A 19,022-nucleotide genomic window follows, 5' to 3' on the forward strand; every position below is an offset into this window, starting at 1 on the left:
CTGGTTGCAGAAAACTATAAGACACTGATGAAAGAAATTAAAGTTGATACAAACAGATGGAGAGATATACCATGTTCTTGGATTGGAAGAATCAACATTGTGAAAATGACTCTACTACCCAAAGCAATCTACAGATTTAATGCAATCCCTATCAAACTACCACTGGCATTTTTCACAGAGCTAGAACAAAAAATTTCACAATTTGTATGGAAACACAAAAGACACTGAATAGCCAAAGCAATCTTGAGAACGAAAAACAGAGCTGGAGGAATCAGGCTCCCTGACTTCGGACTATACTACAGAGCTACAGTAATCAAGACAGTATGGTGCTGGCACAAAAACAGAAATATAGATCAATGGAACAAGACAGAAAGCCCAGAGATAAACCCACAGACATATGGTCACCTTACTTTTGATAAAGGAGGCAAGAATATACAATGGAGAAAAGACAGCCTCTTCAATAAGTGGTGCTAGGAAAAACAGACAACTACATTGAAAAGAATGAAATTAGAACACACCCTAACACCATACACAAAAATAAACTCAAAGTGGATTAAAAACCTAAATGTAAGGCCATACTCTATAAACTCTTAGAGGAAAACATAGGCAGAACACTCTATGACATAAATCACAGCAAGATCCTTTTTGACCCACCTCCTAGAGAAATGGAAATAAAAACAAAAATAAACAAATGGGACCTAATGAAACTTAAAACCTTTTGCACAGCAAAGGAAACCATAAACAAGATGAAAAGACAACCCTCAGAATGGGAGAAAATATTTGCAAGTGAAGCAACTGACAAAGGATTATCTTCAAAATTATAAGCAGCTCATGCAGCTCAATATCAAAAAACAAACAACCCAATCCAAAGATGGGCAGAAGACCTAAATAGACTTTTCTCCAAAGAATATACACAGATTGCCAACAAACACATGAAAGAATGCTCAACATCACTAATCATTAGAGAAATGCAAATCAAAACTACAACGGTATATCACTTCACACTGGTCAGAATTTCCGTCATCAAAAATTCTACAAACAATAAATCCTGGAGAGGGTAGGGAGAAAAGGGAACCCTCTTGTACTGTTGGTCAAAATGTAAATTGATACAGCCACTATGGAGGACAATGTGGAGGTTCCTTAAAAAACTAAAAATAGAACTACCATACGACCCAGCAGTCCCACTACTGAGCATATGCCCTGGGAAAACCATATTTCAAAAAGAGTCATGTACCACAATGTTCATTGCAGCTCTGTTTACAGTAGCCAGGACATAGAAGCAAAGTAAGTGTCCATCTATAGATGAATGAATAAAGAAGATGTGGCACATATATACAATGGAGTATTGCTCAGCCATAAAAAGAAATGAAGTTGAGTTATTTGTAGTGAGGTGGTTGGACCTAGAGTCTGTCATACAGAGTGAAGTAAGTCTGAAAGAGAAAAACAAATACCGTATGCTAACACGGTATGGAATCACTAACACTTAATATGGAATAAAAAAAAAAAATGGTTTTGAAGAACCTAGGGGCAGGACAGGAACAAAGATGCAGATGTAGAGAATGGACTTGAGGACATGGGGAGGGGGAAGGGTAAGCTGGCACGAAGTGAGAGAGGGTCATGGACTTATATATACTACCAATTGTAAAATAGATAGCTAGTGGGAAGCAGCTGCATAGCACAGGTAGATCAGCTCGGTGCTTTGTAACCACCTAGAGGGTGGGATAGGGCGGGTGGGAGAGAGACTCAAGAGGGAGGAGATATGGGGATATATGTATATGTATAGCTGTTTCACTTTGTTATAAAGCAGAAACTAACACACCATTGTAAGGCAATTATACTCCAATAAAAATGTTGAAAAAATAAAAAAGAAAATCAAGGACTTTTCTAAGGAATATATAATTTATTTTGGTCTTCAAGGATGAGAAATATTAAGCAGCAAAGAAGGAAAGAATAGCATGTGCAAAGGACCTGAAGAGAAAGAAACTTGGAGCTGAATTCAGCAGCTCTTGTAGTGAGGGGGTGGCAGGGAGGTGGAGTCAGGACTGCTGGGGTTTAGGGATCCACGGGCCAAGTGGCGTAATGAAGCTGGAGAGATAGCAGGAGCAAGATCATTTAGGGCCTTGGGAGTCATGTTAAGGATATAAGTTCAGAAAGTTTTATATGTTCTTTAAGAAGATAAGCTTGGTGCAAGCAAGGAGAATATAAGTTAAGGAGAGAGAGAGAGAGAGAGAGAGAGAGAGAGAGAGAGAGAGAGAGAAAGGAAGAAGGGAAAGAAACAAATTATTAATACCAAAGAAAACAAAATGAAGCATAGAAAAGGAAAAATTATCATAATAGTATTTATGACTTAGCTGTGAAGTACATTTTATGGTCATAATAATGTAAGCAAAATTTTGATACAACTCTATTGGGAGGAGATTGGAAAAGACAATTAGCACTGTTTAAATAGCAAAGTAATATTTTCATTACTTGTGTGACTTTCTTGAGAAAAGAGGTAGAACAAGGGAAGCTGAAAAACTTAAGGAAAACTCAGGCTGAAATTTATTTGTATGCACACATAATAGCCATAAATGACGTTATATAAAAACTTGAGGGGAAAGTCTTTTCACAAAGGGAATAACCATTGTTAGTCAATGAAATATGCTGCTTTCTTATAGCCCTTTCATTGTCCTGTACATATTACATTTACCAAAATGTTGTCAAGAGTAGAATCAAATCTGCTCTAGGAAAGCAAGCTGACTTACAAGGTATGAGAAATTCCCTTAGTCATCAGACATTATACTTGGATTCTTTTGCAGAAAATTAGCTTTGGGTAACAAAACATTTAAGAATAAATTCATTTCCGTATTTACAGTCAGGTTGGAATATTCTATATTATTTTGAAGATTTAGAATGGACATTGAAGAGCCTGTTCTTTACCAGAATCTCTGTTTTGGTCCCATGAGTATTAAAGGGCACATCTGCCCATGTGATGCAGCCTGGAGCAGGTATTTAAATATAACCCAAGTAGGTTAAAAAATATGTGGTGGATATTTTGTGTCAAACCTATTAGATCCAACTGGTCAATGTAATGATTCAAAAAGCTATGTAAAATAAGGAAGAATATTTTAAAGATACTTTTTAATAGACAATGAAAATTTTAAGGACTTTTTTCAATAGAGAACACTAAAGAATGGAAAACATCAGAGATGCAGTAAGTGGAATATAGATGTAATAATAAAAGCAGTCAAAAACACTACTGTAGACATTTAGCCAAAGTTTGCCTTGTGAAACTGTCACTGAAGAAGTAAACTCATACCCACAACCTATTCCAGGAAACTCTTAGAGCATGCTTTAAACAGGTTAGTACACACTTAGGAAATGTGAAAAACTAATGTCACATTCATACAAGATTTCTCTGAGAGAATCTGGAGTTTTTTATTTAAATTCTTGGCACAGGGGGAAAAGGTACTCCCTGAGTTTGATAATTATTTTGATTTTGGTTTAAATTCTGGACATCACTCAAGTGTACACTTTGTTGTGTGGAGTAAAAATAAATAAAGAGAAAATGAGAAAAACAGAATATGAGAGGAATGAAGGAAAGAAGGAAGCAAGGGAGGGAGGAATAGGAAGGGAGAGGGGAAGGAAAAGAGAGGATGATGATGTTGAAGAAGCCTCAGATGAGCCTGAGGAGTCAGGGACATCTGCCAATCCAAGATGTTTCCCTAAGAACCCCTGCTGTACCATCCCTTGTCTGACAGAGGAATTTCAGTGCAATTGTATAATGGAGATATAGCCTGGTGTCAGAGGCCACATTCCAGAGATTAGCCTGATCTTCCTATCTCAGTCCATTGTTTATAATTCCGAGACAAAGGCCAAGACAAGTGCAATGAAGCAAAACCCTAGAGGGATATGCAGACATTGCTAGGAGATAAAGTGAATACTGGGCCCAGATTTTACAATGATGATCACAGACACTCTTCCTGGTGTTGATTACTAATTAGTTCCCTCCAAATTAAATTAACAGATAGACAACTGTGATCTTAGAGGGCTTGCATGGATTTTTATTGTGCCTGATTTCAAATGCTGGGGAGAACTCCGTGTTTGTTCAAGCCCTAAAGCAATTTCCAAGACCCCCTGAAGATAGGAGGTGGGCTGCTCATTTTGCAAGTCACAACTCTGAGACCACTTGTGAAGATAAGTGCCCAACATAAGCAGGACCACAAGCAGAGGGATTGACAGGGAGGTTGTTCTAATTCCAAGGAACGAGTCCTTACTAGCCCTGTCCAGTGGGATGTGGTGAATGTCATGCTTTTGTTGACCACGACATATTGGTTCCCCTTTTTACTTTTACTAAAATGAAAAGTTTTTTTTTCTCTTAATTTTGTCCTCAACATCATTTGATTTCAGGCACTTCAACTATGTTAAGAGTGAATACAGTTTGCCTTTAATTACACAAGTTTATAGAGTCACAGCTAAGTGTAATAGTAGTTGATGGAAATGAAAGTTATTAAGACATCATCTGAAACTTGGAGTTAAAGGGAACAGATAGGTGCAAACTTCAGTTGCCATACTTCTTTCTCATATAAGGTAGCAATCTGCCCAGCTAAAGAGCCATGCTTTCAGACTTTCCTTATAGACCTTATGGTCCATGTGTTAATGTTGGACCATAAAATGTAAGCTGAAGTTTGATAGCAAAATTTCCATGAAAATTTTGCTTTTCTGATATTGGTTTCATCCTCCCACTTTTTCACTTTTTCATTTTTTCCTAATAGCATTGTGGTTGTGACATCATACAAGCCAATTTACAGATTCAAGAGATTCAATTTACAGACACATTAGATTGAAAGCCACATGTTAAAGATGGTAAAGAAAAATATGGAAGGAGCCTAGGACATTGACATTATGAAGACATTGTATTAGCATTGAATTGTTTAACTCTGGATTCTTCACTGTGTGAGAAAAATAACCCACCATTATTTGGATAAACCACTATTGGATTTTGTTAATGCAGGGACCTTGTTGGGATTGTGAAAAGGGGGAAAAATTGGATAGGGTACAGTTATGTGAAAGGTGTCTGGAGTATATTCTGGGGAGCCAAATGTTGACTGTAGAGCACATTTATTGTTTACCTTTCAGTCTGCTCTCTTTGAAAAATACTGCTCCCATCTGAGACATTACTCTGCTTCCCATCATCACATATCCCACTTCAAAATTTCAGAATAAAAGCAACGATTTCTTAAATAATATGCTTCCAAACTCATGGTGATTAGTGGAAGCATGAGCCATGGAAACATATGATTATATTCATAATACCTCCCATCTCTAGTCTTAGTAATTGGCTCAGAATGAGCAAGTGAGTCAAGCTGGGCAATCCACACTCCTTCCTGAGAATTTTCAAATTGGAGTTGAGAGAAGGAAGAGCGCTTTCCTCTTCTGTTAGAAGTCTGAGGATATTAACTTTGAACTTCCATAATTCTGTGAGGAGGGGATATTGAATTTAATGCAGTGAGGGAACAAGAGATGAGAGACTTTGAGAATTTACTGCGAATGAGTCCATGGACCCATTTCTCTCTGCTCGTATTGTGGCTACATGAGCCAACGAATCCTCTATTTGCTTAAGTTATATCAAGTTTTGTATGTTTCATTTGCAGTCTAAAGAGTTTTGATGCTATAAGGTAGAGGCACCAGGTTTTATTTCTGACTATTTAAAACACAGACTAACTTCAGATTTGTGGTACTTACACTTTATAATCTAAGGCTTAACTGATTTGTTAACTTTTGACAGAAATGTGTAAATTAAAATTATGATGTTATTTAAAAATGCCCCATGATTGAAATCACAGCCAATTAGTTAACAAATTTAAATTCATTATAGAACTCAGACACAGTTGTGACTAATAGTATTTTCTGTAAAATTATAGTCAGTACCTGTGATGCCTTTGAAAATTAATATTTCTCCTTCCACTATTGGATTTCTCTTTAACAATCCAGGTTTTAAACAGCCAGTCTAGTATATTTAACGAACATAATTAATTAAGGTTCCCAAAATAGTTTGTGCCTTTTTCTCTTTTAAATAAAGCTAAGAGTAGAGTTCTTAAAAAAGATTTTACTTTCCCATTGTTGTTGTTATAAATCAGAGTGTCTTAAGTGTCAGCAACAACAAAAACAATCAAACAAAAACCTTAAAAAAGAAGACATCTTTGGATACCCAATATTGGATGGAATAATTTTTTTAATAATATGTACATAATATTATAACTAGTTACTACACATTAATTTATGCACAAGTTTTGTATCATAGCACACTTAAAGTCAACAAAACCATAACATTTATAACATTCAAAGTATGATATTTTAATGTAATGAATCCTATGCTCTCTAAGAAAAAACAGATAACTATCAAGAACTAATATATGACACAACTATTGATTCTTTTGTCTTGAGTATACTGTACTTGTGCTATTATTGACTCAGTTTTCCCACCATTCTTATCTCTCTGAACCATAAAATATTTATTTATACAGTACATGAAATCATTTTGATTTCACTTGGCACAAAACTGTTTTACATATTAAGTTTATCTGTATTTTCTTGTCATTAGACTAGTAATACGTAACATAAAACATGGTGGCATTCTCATGAAGTTAAAGATTTATTAAGAAACTAGTTTATTCTATAGAAGTGTACATTGATTATGAATTATACTTGAAAAATGTTTTTCTCCATAATTGTAAAGAAAGTTCAAAAAGGTGCAAACACAGATTTGAGACTGTTATTGACATTTAGAATTTAGAACAATCTAATAATTGAATGTGAAGCATTTTAGGGAGGTGATTACTCTGTACCCACATTACAAACACGAATGAAAAGGTATCGTTCATAAAATGATAACAAATATGTTGTATATTGTTTTTAGATGACTAGCAACACGAGAGCAAACAAACTGTTTCCGGCCATAATTATGTAACTGAGACTGGAATTAGCTTTTCTGTAAATAAGTAGAAACTTGAAAAAATACAGAGTAAAATTGTTTTCAGACATTGTACAAAAATAGCACAGGAACAAGATCTATCTATATATGATAGAAGGGAAGTAAACAAGATAAGCCCTACAGTTGCCCTAAATTTCTGGGTAGGGGAACTTTCCACATTGCCGTACATGAAGGGTTATTACAAAAAGGTCATGCTGGTTTTACCAAGATTGAAAAAAAAATCTGGAAGGCTGGGCTTCCCTGGTGGCGCAGTGGTTGAGGGTCCGCCTGCCGATGCGGGGGACGCGGGTTCGTGCCCTGGTTCGGGAGGATACCACGTGCCACGGAGTGGCTGGGCCCGTGAGCCATGGCCACTGAGCCTGCGTGGCCGGAGCCTGTGGTCCACAACAGGAGAGGCCACAGCAGTGAGAGGCTCACGTACCGCAAAAAAAAAAAGTCTGGAAGGCTTATATATAGTACCTGATTTCAACACTTACTATAAAGCTATTGCAGTCAATTGTGTGATATTGGTGTAAGAATATGTCAATGGATCATTGGAACCAAACAGAGAGTTCAGAAATAGAGCAAAGCACAAATATTCAATTAATTTTTAAAAAGAATGTCTTCATTCTTAAAAAATCCTTTCATTGGATATAGAATTTTGATTAGTATTTATTTGATTTCAGCACTTTAAAGGGGTTGCTCCATTGTCTTCTAGCCTTTGTGAATTCTGATGAGAAGTTTGCTAGTATTCAGTTTGTTGTTCTTCTCTATGTAATTAGTGTGTCATTTTTCTGTGACTGCTTTCAAGATTTTCAGCAGGTTAACTATGATGATCTTAGGTATGGTTCTCTTTGACTTTATCATATTTGGGTTTCCTAAGTTTCTTGAATCTGTAAATGTATGTATTTCATTAAATTTTGGAAGTTTTCAGACATTTTTTCAAAAATTTTTTTCTGCCCATTTCTCTTTCCTCCTTTTCTAAAACTTTAATTGCTCATATAATTGGCTTTTTGAAAATTTTCCACAAATCTCTGAGGATCTACTTGTTTGTTTTGTTTAATCTCCTTTCCTCTCAGTTCTTCAGATTGTATATTTGATTGATCTGTATTAATTCTTCCCTCTATCATTTCCCATTTTGCTATTGAGACTATTCAATGAATTTACTTTTAGATATTGTATATTTTAATTCTAAAGTTTGTATTTGGTTATTTTTTTAATAGTTTACATGTTAAGACTTTATGTATTTTCATTTATAATGAGTACATTTACTTTTACCTCATATTGACCTAAAACAAATAGATTGCGAGATATTTCCCCAGCAAAGGTACATTTATTCAGGATGAGTAGAAAATTGCAGTTTAGGATCTGCAACCATGATGAGCCACATGCAAGGGAAAGAGAATTCTTTTATAGAAGGGAAAAGGTAGTTGGGAAGGCTATAGTAAACAAAGAGTTCATGAATTTTCATTGGCTGAGTCCTTGCTAAGAAAGAAGACGAGTCTCCCTGTTGGGCTTTACTATGGTCACAGGGTGTGAGAGCTCCCTCTTCGGGCCTACCAACTCTATATAATTGAAGTGTCTGTTTATTAATATATTTTTTTGCATTTCCCCCCTTTGATTAAGATAGTTCTGTGAATCATCATTGATGAAGTGCCAGGTTTTCCAGTTTCAGAGGATTTTTGTCCCTCAATGCCAGGAGGAAGCTTTCCTGGGTGTAGCGTCTCACATCAGAGGCAAAGTGCACAGATTGGAAGGCCACATTTGAGTAACAAGGAGGAGTAGGAGGGAGAACTCTCAGGTACTTTTTTTGTTTTTTGCAGTATGCGGGCCTCTCACTGTTGTGGCCTCTTCCGTTGCAGAGCACAGGCTCCGGGCGTGCAGGCTCAGCTGCCATGGCTCACGGGCCCAGCCGCTCCGTGGCATGTGGGATCTTCCCAGACCGGGGCACGAACCTGTGTCCCCTGCATCAGCAGGCGGACTCTCAACCACTGCGCCACCAGGGAAGCCCTCTCAGGTACTTTTTATCTAAAGTCCAGATATTATCAAGATAATAGACATTGCAGATCATCTGAAGTGCTATGTCATCATCAAAGATTTGGGAAATATTTACTTTCAGGTCATCAGATGATGTGCAGTTTCAGTCAGGGTTCAGTTTTCTTTAGCTGTGTCACTTGCATCCAAGAGTATATTCTTTGGAGTCTGGTGGTACAAAGGTTGGTTAGCAGTACCTGACAGGGGCCTCTCCAGTGAGGTTAAAGAGAGTTCTTCTGGACCTGCCTTTTTTAATCGCCAGGTTTTAAGGTCTTCAACTTCCAAGAAAGCACTGTGAAGAGGTTGCTCTACCAAGACATGTTTATTTTTTAATAGAAGCAGTGAGGCCCTTGCAGTATTAGAGTATCTCTCCTTTTATAAGTTGTGGTTCAATAGAAGCAGAAGCCAAGTGCACTGGGTGTCTTGTAACTATCTCAAAGGGTGAGAGTTTATGAGTTTCCAAAGAGGAGGTGGACGTAAGATTTAGAAGGACCAACAGCAATGCTTTTGTCCAAGGTGTTTGGAGGGCCTCTACAAATTTTACCAATTGAGTCTTAATGCCGTTAGTGCATTCAACTAAACCAAAGGAATGAGAGTCATAAGCACAGTGAAAGTGTCATAAAACCAGCTAAACAACATGGATTTGTCAAAGATTTACTGGCCAGTAAAATGGGTTCCTTGATCACTATGAATTTTGAGAGGAGTTCTGCAGGTAGGGGTAATCTTTTTCAAAGGAACTTTAGTCATAGAAGAGAAAGTACCCTGTCTGCAAGGGACACCTTCAGTCCAGTGTGAAAACATACAGACCATGACTAAAATATATATCTATGAGATGGAGGAATTTGTATGAAATCCATTTGCCATATCTTGGATGGTCCATTAGATAGTTTAAAATGTCTGGGAACAGTACAAACAGGCTTTGTTGGTTTGTATTTCAGACAATTGGGACAAATGAGGTAGGCAGGTTCTGCAGGCTTATTAGTTTCCTTATCAATATTTATTCATGAAGGCTATCATTTTTGTCAGTAGACCAATGGTTTAATGCATATACAGTGGTGAAGAGTGGGAGTTTTAAGAGTCTCCGGTAGGACTGGCTTATTTGGTCCAAACCAGAGCTTTCTCTTTTTATTAAACCAACAATTATTGAATTTCCAATCTTGTTTTTCCCTTTTGGGGGCCAATCGTTGGGCCTCTCTAGCGAGTTTTTCTAAGTTATCATTTGGGGAAATATCCCTTTGTACTGTGACAGAGGTTTGGCTGCTATTGGTCCCATTAAGGGCAGCATTCCTTGCAAAAGTGTCAACAAGATGATTTCCCTTAGCTTCCAGAGAATCAAGTTTATAATGCCCTGGAATCTTAATAATAGCTAAAGTGGTAGGAAAAAGTGTTGCATTCAATAATTCCTGAACATAGGAGACATTATTTATTTTATTTCTGCTGGAAGTGAGGAAGCTATGTTGCTTCTACAGCATTCCAAAATCATGACTACTTCAAAAGCGTATCTACTATCAATATAAATATTGCAGTTTTGTCCTTGCCTAAAGTATAAGCCTGCGTAAGAGTATATAATTCAGCCTTTTGGGCTGAAGTAACAATAGGTAAAGATGCTGCTTCGACAACATCAAAAGGAGTTGCCATAGCATACCCAGCACAGTATTTTCCACCCCCATCTATTAAATAAGAACCATCAATGAACTATAAGAAGTCAGTGTTACTCAGAGGTATTTCCTGTAGATCATCATGAAGGGTCAGGAGGTGATCCATCAGCATTAAGCAGTCATAAGGAACTTCACTGGTGACTGAGAGGAGAAAAATGTCAGGTTTAAGGTTATTACAATATAAAAGAATTATGTGAGAACCAGTTAACAAAAGGACTTCATAGAAGATGAGGCAGCCAACTGAGAAATGTTGAGTGTGATGAGAATTCATTAGGGCTTCTATTTCCTATGGTACAAAAATTGTTAAAGGCAGTCCCACAATAATTTTCTTGGCAGTTCTAAACAAAAGAGCCATGGCTGTAATGACTCTAAAACAGGGGAGTATCCACGTGCCACAGGGGCCAGTGGCTATAATACCCTGCTGGCTATAATACCCTAATGGTGGCCTCTGTGTTTTGGGACAAGTACCCCAAGGGCATTCTATTCCTTTTCATATACAAAAAGGAAAAAGGGAATCTAATAATTGAAATGCCCAAGGGCAGAGGTGTTTGTAAGTTCTCCTTTAAGGCCTTAAAAGCCATGTCATCTGGTTTTTCCCATAAAATTTGGTCAGGGTTGTTGTTTAGTAAAGCATACAGAGGTTTGGCCGTAAGAGAGACATTTGGAATCCAACTTTAGCAGTAACCAACTGGCCGAGGAAAACCTCACAGTTGGCACTTAGTTTTGGGTTTTGGGAAACTTAGGACACCATGAAGTCCAACTGGATCTAGGTGTAGCCCTTGTTCTGATATCAGATGTCCTAAATATTGAGCCTGGGTTTGAGCAAACTAATTTTTCTTAGGTGACTTTACTTCCCTTTAAGGCTAAAATCTTTAGCAAATGGATGTTGTCTTCCCGTAAGGAGGCTTGAGAAAAGAGCAAAGAAGTAAATAGTTCACATACTGTAGCAAAGTAGAACCCTTAGGGAACTTCATGTCATCCAGATCAGCCTTTAGGATTTGTGAGAAATAAGAAAGACTCTCAGTAAAACCCTGAGACATTACTGCCTAGGTGAATTGTTTTTCTTCCCAAGTGAAGGCAAAAAAGTATTGACTAGCTTTATCAACAGGAATACTAAAAAACATATAACTCAATTACAGTGAAGAATTTACTTTTGGTGAGAATGGATGTTAGCAACATATGAAGGTTAGGGACAACAGGGTATGGAGGGATAACAATGTTGTTTATTGCTCAGAGGTCCTGGACACAACCCTTCATCCTTAGCTCTTAGGTTTTCTCACCAGTAAAATAGGAGTATTACAGTTACTAATACAAAGGATAATTAGACCTTAATTCTTGTAATCTTCTATTTTCAGCCTTATGCCTCCAAGGGCTTCTTTATTTGCAGGATATTGATTAATTCTGGGAAGAGATTATAGAGGATCTATTTGAATCTTTATGGGACATGCACTATGAATTTTGCCAATATCAGTTAGATATTTTGCCCATAAGGAGGATGGTAGCTGATTCAATAAGAACAAATGATCAGTGTTTCAAGAATCAGCTCTTGTACAGTCAGAGACAAAACAAGTAAAAGATGTCAAATGGTCATTTAATCCACCTGGTTGGTTATTTTGTGACTACTATCAAATTCCAAAAATTTTTCCCCCTTTTGGGATAAAGAAATTTCAGCATGATACTTTTCTATGGAGTTTCAGCCTAGTAAATGGATGTGGCAGAGGAAATAAGGAGAGAAGTGTGTGTATCTCTCAAAGGGCCTAAACAAAAGGAAATAGGTTCAGAGACAGGGACCTCTTCAAATTCATTAGAGATCCCACTATGTGCACCATTTTAGTACTCTGAGGTGGGGGCTGCTTTATAATAGGTTGAACACTGACAGTATGGTTCCAGGTCAATTAGGATTGGAAGAAATTCATCTCCAATCTGGAGAGGAGGGAGGATTGGAAAGAGCCCCTGTAGTTTCTCAGAGCCCCATCATTGAGAATTGGGAGGACAGAGAAAAGGCTGATTTGAGGGCTGAAAGTGCCTGAGGCACTTAAATTTGTAACAGTTTTCTTTTCTAATGTCCTGGCTCTTTGCAATAATGGCAGAAACCCAAGGAGGGTTTTGATTTAATTTAGGAGCTTTCAATAGCTAGAGATGATGATTAAGAATTTTAGCAGTCTTCCTTTTAGGTGACTCATCCAGAGTGTGAGAGAACTGGTTTGCCAGGTTAACTAAATTCAGAGTGGACAGAGTTTCCCATTCTATCCTGGTTCTTTTTACTGAAGGGAAAGCTCCTGATTCAGCCCATTAATAAACACAGAGTTTTAAAAAACTACCCAGGTGGAACATCTGAAGGAAAACCAGAATTTTCTTTAAAAAATAATCTGAAGTTGGTTGCAATAGTCATGAACAGGTTCATCAGATTTTTGTGTGCAAGGCTGAATTTTGTTCCAATCAACAGGGTTGGAAAAACCCTAGGAACTAATTGCCTGATGAAGTTATCTAGTGATTTCTCAAAACTGATCATTTAATAAGTAAGTGGGCTGGTCCCCCAGTTGTAATTCTAGAGACCTTTCAGGATTTTTCCCATTAGTGGTTTTCATTGAATACTGGACCTGGCCTTCACTGACAAGCATATGAACTAACTAATGTAAGTTGGAGAAACCAGGTTGATAAATTTGAATGACTATATTACATTCCTCAGAAAATATGTGAGGATCATTGGTTACTTTAGAAAAATCTTTGACTATGGCTTGCTTTGGTCCAGGGAATATAAGAAATTAAGGGTATAGCCTGTAGGTACTCAGAAGACTTAATTTTAGAGGGACAGGTTCTGATTGATACAGAAGAAAAGGGAGTGGGAAAAGTTTCAGAGAAAAAGGGAAGTTTGGCAAGAGAATTAGTACAGGGAAACTGAGGGTATAAAGAAGACAAGGTGGGCATAGAAAGGAAGGAGGAAGATGGTACCAGAGGTGGAGTCTGACCACAAGGAGCTGAGGGACAGAGACAAAATGGCACCAAAGTCAGAGCCTGAGACAAAGAAACCAAGGAAGAAGAGCTTGAATCTTTGGGAGCCATTTTGTCTTTATTTTTTTTTAATTAAAAAAAAATTTTTGTCTCAGTTAATCTTAAAATCTTATTTTGCATAGAGGCAATTTTAGACTCCTGATAATGTTGGGAAACCTCAAAATACCAATCAAAATAGGCATTCCATTTAGTTCTTGTGATTTTAGAGCTCTTGTAATCAAATTATAAGGTAACTAAGTGTGGGGATTTCAGAAGTTCCCCATAATGGCCATTGATTTTCTAATTGCCTTTGGTTAGATCAGTCCATTTAGTTAGGGACAGGGTCCCTAAGGAGGGACCATGATTTTTAAACATAAAATCATCCAGAGTTCCTGTAGGAGGGCACCCTGAAATATTTAGATAACCACTTTTCAGAGGTTTTTCTCTGGAGAAAAAATAATTTTCAAACAGCTTAAACAGCTTGCAGCTCAAACACCTAAATTTAAACATCTTGCAACTCAGACAGCCTGCAGGCCTAACATGAGCCAGTTCTAAGGAAACAGCTTGTCTCAGAGGGGCCAGGCCAAAAGCTTTTCAGCCAGTAACCATGGAACAGTCCCATTCCAAGGAAAAGGACCAAAGCCTGAAAAAACAGCACAGTTTCAGTGAAGCAGCCCCTGTTCCCGAAGGAGTGGGCCGAAGGTGTCTCAGCCAGCTTCAGTTGTAACAGTCTGATCTAAAAATCAGATTGAACTGCCAAAGGAATACACACATGCAGAGCAAAGTCTTAACCAGAATGAATAAAACTTTAAAATAAATCCTGAATAAAGTCTGGAGAGTACTCACATACAAAGCAAGGTCTTAACCATAAAGAACAAACCCTTAAAATAAATCCTGAATGAAGCCTGGATAGCTTCAAATACAAAGAGGGTGTGAGCTCGAATCCAGGAGAAAAACATGCCTTCAGGATAAGAGAGAAAGCAGTGAGTGACAATGGACTGAATTGTGAGCGCCACACCTATTTGCTCACCAGGCTCAGAGCCTTTGGGGGCCTTCTGTGGTCCTCCTATGGGCCACCAAAATGTTGACCTAAAACAAATAGACTGCCAGATATTTCTCCAACAAATATAGGTTTATTTGGGATCAGCAAAGAATTGTGATTCGGGATCTGCAGCCATGGTGAGCCACGTGCAAGGGAAGGAAAACTCTTTTATAGAGGGGAAAAGGAAGTTGGGGCTGGCTATAGTAAGCAAAGAGTCTGTGGGTTTTCATTGGCTGAGTCCTTGCTAGGAAATCAGTCTTTCTTCTTCCTGTCAGGCTTTGCTATTGTTACAGGGCCTGAGAGCTCCCCCTCTGGTCTCTTGACTCTATTTAATTGAGGTTTCTGTTGATTAAATTTTTTTATTCTCACTAAGCAGAGTTAAAATAGCTGTTTTAAAGTTTTTGTAGTGCAATTTTTAGCATCTCTATTAACTTCGGGTTGGCATCTTTTGATTGTCTTTTCCATTGAGGTTGGGTCCCATTGTCCTGGTTCAGTTTATGTTAAGTAATTTTTGTGTATATCCTAAACACTGTCAATATGATGCTGTGTGGATTTCAGGTTATGTTATAATCTCCAAAGTGTTGATATGTTTGTTTTTATCAGATGACTAACTTGGTTAGACAGAAATCTGGGCAGCAATTCAGATGTCAGTTCAGTTCTTCAAACCTTAGTTGGTATCTGCATGCAGTTTGCCCTACACAGAAGTGGTTCAGGAAACAGCATGGACAGCAATGGTGAATTTATGTGTGAAATTAGGTATCTCTGGGCATCTTTTCTGGAGCTTCTTTCTCAATCTTCAGAGGCTGTTCTTGCCCCAGGAATACTTACTATATATAGTTCCAGAAAGATGGTGAAACTTTCTATCAGAATTGGAGTCACTTGACATTGTAGTCAAGGTCAAACTGCATGTACCCTCAGTATAGAGAAAAAAAGAAAAAAGAAACTTGCTCTGTTGGATGTTTGTTCCAAGTTCTGACCCCTCTCCACAAATTGTCTGCTTTCATTCAGTCTCCAGAGCCTTCAGGTATTTTTGTTGCTTTTGTTTATTGTCTAGATTTATGGCTGGTATTTATGGGAGAATCAGTTTTTAGGATCTAATCTTTCTATGCCAGTTGACAATTTATTACTTTCTAAAGGAGAAAAGCCCAGGGAAGTGTCTGCTTACTTTTTATATGGTTGTGACATAATAAAGTTGGGCCCCTGTTGGAATGTTCTTATATCTTACATTTTGAAAGCAAGTAGCAAATATGTCCACCTGTAAATCTTGAGAATTTTTCCTAACTCCTTAATTTAAGGGAAATCTGACAATTGGTAATATGAGTTCTATGACCTAAAGAAGAGGCACAAAATTGTGTGTTAACTCTCTGTTGACTGACAAACCATACTTCCATTGTCCTGTTCCTCTCTTGGTCCCACCTGGTTTGTGGTTTTGCTTGGGTCTTTCTCCTCTCTCAAATATCCACTTGAATATTTCTTGATAGTGCCAGTGACTCTCCAGCCAAACATAACGTGTTTCTTGCCAGACGTTGTTCTGCTATCACAGGCTGTGTTCCAGAAAACCAAATTCTTTCTTCCACAGCATAAATATAGCTGACTATTCATTTTTCACATCTCCTCTCCTTTCTTCAAAATTTCTTCAAAATTACAATTACAAGATACAAATACACAGTGAAATTAAATTAGAATTGAAAATTGAAGTGAACATACTTCACATTTCTTATTCAGGGGTTTAAATATTTTATCCATTTCTATATTTTTCTTTCTTTTTTGTTTTGTTTTACAGTTTATTGTATAGATATTGTCAGGTTTCTTGACGCATTTTCTCTGTGTCTCTTGTCAAGAGTCCCATTCACCAAAAGTGCTACATCAGAAAGTGGGTGACATTCTTTAAGAGATGTCTTAGAAGAGATTCCTACACTAATGAAAAGCTAGATTTAATGTCTCCAAGGTCACTTTCAGCTCTAAAGCACAAAGATATACTCTGCAACATTATCATATCACATTGGAAAGGAGCTATTACTTTTACTTAATTATGTATTTTAGAACTAGTAAGTCCTTTGAATAAATAGAAATTATTCAAAGAATATTACATCTTTTCATACTATTCTAAAAAACACAAAATTAAAAGAACCTAGGTTAATCATAAGGGGCTGATTTATTGCTTTAGTACACAAGAAGTCTGCCATTAACCTAACAGAGGCTCCACACAGAAAAGTCATTCTGTAGTGGAGGAGGCCAAAAAGAAAATTAGCCCTATGCTGAAAGAGAACCCATTATGGGTGATTTGATGATATTAATGGCATTTTCCATCCTTTGCAGTATTGTAAAACCTAAACATTTTAATGGTGCTCATTTCCTTGCCTGGAAGGGAAAGATTACATTACTCTAAGTCTTTTGTAAATTTTAGAGCATATGTTATATGGTAATTTGATTCTTATACTTCACTGAGTTTAGGGAGCTTCATTCCTTTGATCAGAAGCTGTGAAGCGAGAGCCACTCGGGGCTCCAGATCCTGTCTGCCAACCACTGGACTTATGATAGTTCATGCTGCCAAGTGGACAGAGACCGATTATTTTCTGGTTCCCAATTTCTGAGTCCTGCACTGTAGGTTAGACCAGCCCATAAAGTTGACTTTGTGTATACAGTACGCTGAAATGGCATAATCAACACATTTTTCTTTCTGCACATGGCAGCAGAAGAGAAGAACGTGGCTGTATTAATTGATCTGCTGTAACCTTGGTCCACAGGGAAATAAATCTTTCAACCCTTGAGTTATAAGGACTGTAGTTTTCCTAGGGCAGTGCAGATCTTTTAATTTGCTTGTCTGTGTTAAGCCAAACCTTGGTTTTCAGTACTCCCATATATTCAGGAACACTAAAAATCATTCTTACCTATCTATTCTTTTAATAATTATTATACTTTCCAATATTAGATTCTCCTATTTTGCATGCCCAGAATGCATATTTACAACAATGATCTCCTTTAGAAGAAGCGTAACAGTAGAGCAAATTAAAGATATGACTCTTCCTCAGTCTTAACCAACACACCCAATTATTCCGTCATTTCTATTATTGAAGAACAATTGAGAATCAAATTACCAATAAAATTTAAAAGATCCCTGTGGCAGGTGGAATTATTGTATATTAATTTTTCACCACTCTCTGAATTCATAACCTTTGTCACATAATTTTGCAAGTCCTTTCATAAAAGGTGGGCTCAGCTCACTTTTCACTCTTTTGGGTTTGGCCGATGAATATAAGTGAATGGACCTGGCCAAAAGCAAAGAAAGTGATGGTATGAATGGGCTTGCTCTCTGGAATTTCTGCCATCAAGAGAAGAACATGCAGCTAGCTAGCCCTCTAGTCCAAGGGGACAGGATGTCCTTGGGGGAGAGCTACGTGGCTGATCTAAAAATCTGCAGCATGAAGCATAGATTCAGCCTACTGTCAGCTGATCCCCAACTGAATGAAACACAGACGGTTAACAAAGCTCAGCTATCAGCGAAGTTTCCCAGACAATTTTCAGTCAGAGACAAGAGTGGTGAAGATTTATGAGAAAAATGTGCTTTTTTTTTTTCCTATGAGTTTGAGATATCTTCTTACAGAGAATGTCATACTAATGCTGTATACTTGTAATTAAAATGATTATCACAAGTTTAAATTTACTAATGTCCAGGTCTTTAACTCACAGTGGATCTCCTTAATGCCCTTTCCAGAAACTCATTTACCTTAATCACCTGTAATTTTTAAAATGTGGTTTTAAAGTAAAAATGCAAAACTTCTGATGCATGAAAGGATGTATTCTTAGTTCTTTAGAGAATAGGCCCAGGATAACTCATTTTCCTTGAGTTACATATTGTTAACTATCACTAAAAAGTAATTAAAGTGTTTAATGACTTAAGCTAAAATCCTAGAAAAACTTGGTTTAGATTATAAGTAATAGCAATATGTGTCTATACAAAACACCTCATTCACTAAAGAGTTCAACATTGCCATTTCACGTCAGTCCTTATAAGAATTGGCGTGGCAATAGAAGAAAGACACGCTTATTTTAGCTGATTGTGTCTCAAGGCCATGTGTTATTTTAGATATAAAAGAAATAGTGGAAATGATTTTGGTGTTGAATATTAAATGAAAGCATTTCAAATTTAGGGGAAATTCTTCCTGTTTATGGTCACCAAAAAGTATTTGTGACTTACTGATTTTAAACTTTGAGAAAGTTTTTATTACCACCTATTCTACTTCAAAACTCTTATTATTTCACGAAGGATTTCCTCATCAGTGTATTCTTATTTGGAGGAATGCAGGTTTGAAGCTCAGTGCTTTAAAGGCTTAACAGTAGGGAA

The sequence above is a fragment of the Lipotes vexillifer genome, unplaced genomic scaffold (assembly GCF_000442215.2).
Source record: "Lipotes vexillifer unplaced genomic scaffold, Lipotes_vexillifer_v1.1 scaffold493, whole genome shotgun sequence".
In the NCBI taxonomy this organism is placed as follows: Eukaryota; Metazoa; Chordata; class Mammalia; order Artiodactyla; family Lipotidae; genus Lipotes; species Lipotes vexillifer.